The sequence below is a fragment of the Amphimedon queenslandica genome, unplaced genomic scaffold (genome assembly GCF_000090795.2).
Source record: "Amphimedon queenslandica unplaced genomic scaffold, v1.1 AMPQUscaffold_11866, whole genome shotgun sequence".
In the NCBI taxonomy this organism is placed as follows: Eukaryota; Metazoa; Porifera; class Demospongiae; order Haplosclerida; family Niphatidae; genus Amphimedon; species Amphimedon queenslandica.
In genome coordinates, this window is record NW_003547894.1 from 1 (window position 1) to 2,088 (window position 2,088).

General features: G+C 40.4%; 1 long non-coding RNA gene across 1 annotated transcript in view; it reads left to right on the forward strand.

Annotated features, from left to right (window-relative positions):
• Positions 1-861: 861 nt before the first annotated feature.
• The window catches only part of LOC109588778 (uncharacterized), a 10,664-nt gene continuing 9,437 nt past the window's right edge, over positions 862-2,088 (forward strand). Inside the window, exon 1 of the long non-coding RNA XR_002188354.1 lies at positions 862-871. This is a non-coding gene — a long non-coding RNA (uncharacterized LOC109588778). The remainder of the gene's footprint in view (positions 872-2,088) is intronic.

A 2,088-nucleotide genomic window follows, 5' to 3' on the forward strand; every position in this document is an offset into this window, starting at 1 on the left:
TTAGAAACTCTGTATCAGCTCTAGAAATCCATTTTAGCTAAAGCAGGTCTATGTTTGTTCTAAAAGTCACTGTTTGCTCGAGCGACCCTGTAGTAGGCTAGAGCAAAGCTGACCCTTTCTGTACCTCTAGAAAGCCTGTGATAGCTCTAGCAACTCTGTAAAAGTTCCCGATACCCTGTAGAACCTTTAAAACCAAGTAATAAGCTTGTAGCAACTTGACACAAAATATTTATTATTATAAAAAAACATGAATGAGTGCAATGATTATTGTCTCCACTCTAGGAAAAGGACCTTAATGATTGAAGGACCTAGAATAAAACAGAGAAGTAAAGCAACAAACATAAAGACACAAGAACGTCCAGGAAGAGTTATAAGGTATGTGTGAGAAAGTGAGTACTATAACTGTGAATAGTATTGTATGTAGTTAGCTTACTATGACAGTGAGGGAACAGTAATTGAGGGAGTATGTGAAACAGTGAGTAGTGAGTGAGAGAGATAGTGAGGATGGGGAGAGCGACTGAGTGAAAAAAGAGAGACTACCATAGGGTACTAGAGTGATGATACTGTATAGGATAGATAGTGTATTATTGTGTATTGTCGTACATGTAATTTACCATTATTGATTGTGACATGTGAGGGAAATAGTGAGGAGGGGGAGAGCAAGTGAGTGAAAAAAGAGACTACCATAGGGTACTAGAGTGATGATACCGTAAAGGATAGATAGTGTATTATTGTGTATAGTTGTACATGTAATTTACCATTATTGATTGTGACATGTGAGGGAAATAGTGAGGATTGAGAGAGCGAGTGAGTGAAAAAAGAGAGACTACCATAGGGTACTAGAGTGATGATACTGTATAGGAAAGATAGTGTATTATTGTCTACAGTCATACATGAAATTTACCATTATTAATTGAGACATGTGAGGGAAATAGTGAGAAGGGGGATAGCGAGTGAGTGAAAAAAAAAGAGACTACCATAGGGTACTAGAGTGATGATACTGTATAGGATAGATAGTGTATTATTGTGTATAGTTATACATGTAATTTACGATTGTGACATGTGAGGGAAATAGTGAAGATTGAGAGAGCGAGTGAGTGAAAAAAGAGAGACTACCCTAGGGTACTAGAGTGATGATACTGCATAGGATAGATAGTGTATTATTGTGTATAGTGTTAGTACACCTAACTTACCATAAGTGAGTGAGACTTTTTGGTGGCCAGTGGTGACGTGTGAAGGAGACAATGAGTGAGACAAGGGATAGTGAGTGGGGAGACACAGAGGAGACAGTGAGTGACAGTACTAGCATTGAGGAAGAATAGTAGTAGATGGTAGTGGATAATAGTAGTGGAAGAACAGTAGTGAATGTAGCTTACCATGAGTGAGAGTGATCACTATTAGTTAGGGAGACCAGTCTGTGAGGGAGAGAGACAGAGAGACAGAGAGAGAATGGAGGGAGAGAGAAAAGGGAGGGAGAGAGAGACTAAGAGAGGAAGGATAATTTAGCATTGTATATTCCAGTACGTGTAGCTTACTTTGACTTCAACTGTCTACTATTGTCCAGTCAGTCAGTGAGGGGGAGAAAGAGAGGGAGAGAGACTGAGAGAGGAAGGATATTTTAGCATTGTGTACAGTAGTACATGTAGCTTACCATGAGTTGGACTATTGACTATTATTGGAATATTGACTGTCTCTCAGTAATGAGAGACAGATACATGTATGAGTGAAGTAGAGGGAGTACCATGAGGTGAGGGAGAGTAAGAGAGAGAGAGTTTGATGGTACATGTGAAGAAGGGAGACAGTTTAAAAGTGACTATAATGTGTAATAGAGTAAGAACTTTCACCTACCTGTATATGTAGCTTACCGTGAGAGTGATAGGAGTGGTAACAGTGCCACTGGCATGAGACGGAGAGATGCTACACACTAGGAACATCCATAGGGTGGGATTGACAGCGCCATCCTCAACATTGAAGGAGCCACCCATGGAGTCCTAGTGGGAGTGAGTGAGACCACTGAAAGTGGAGAGAGGATGATTTTGAGGCCGCAAGTGAGAGAGTGAGAGAGAGAAAGTGAATGACCGACTAGGA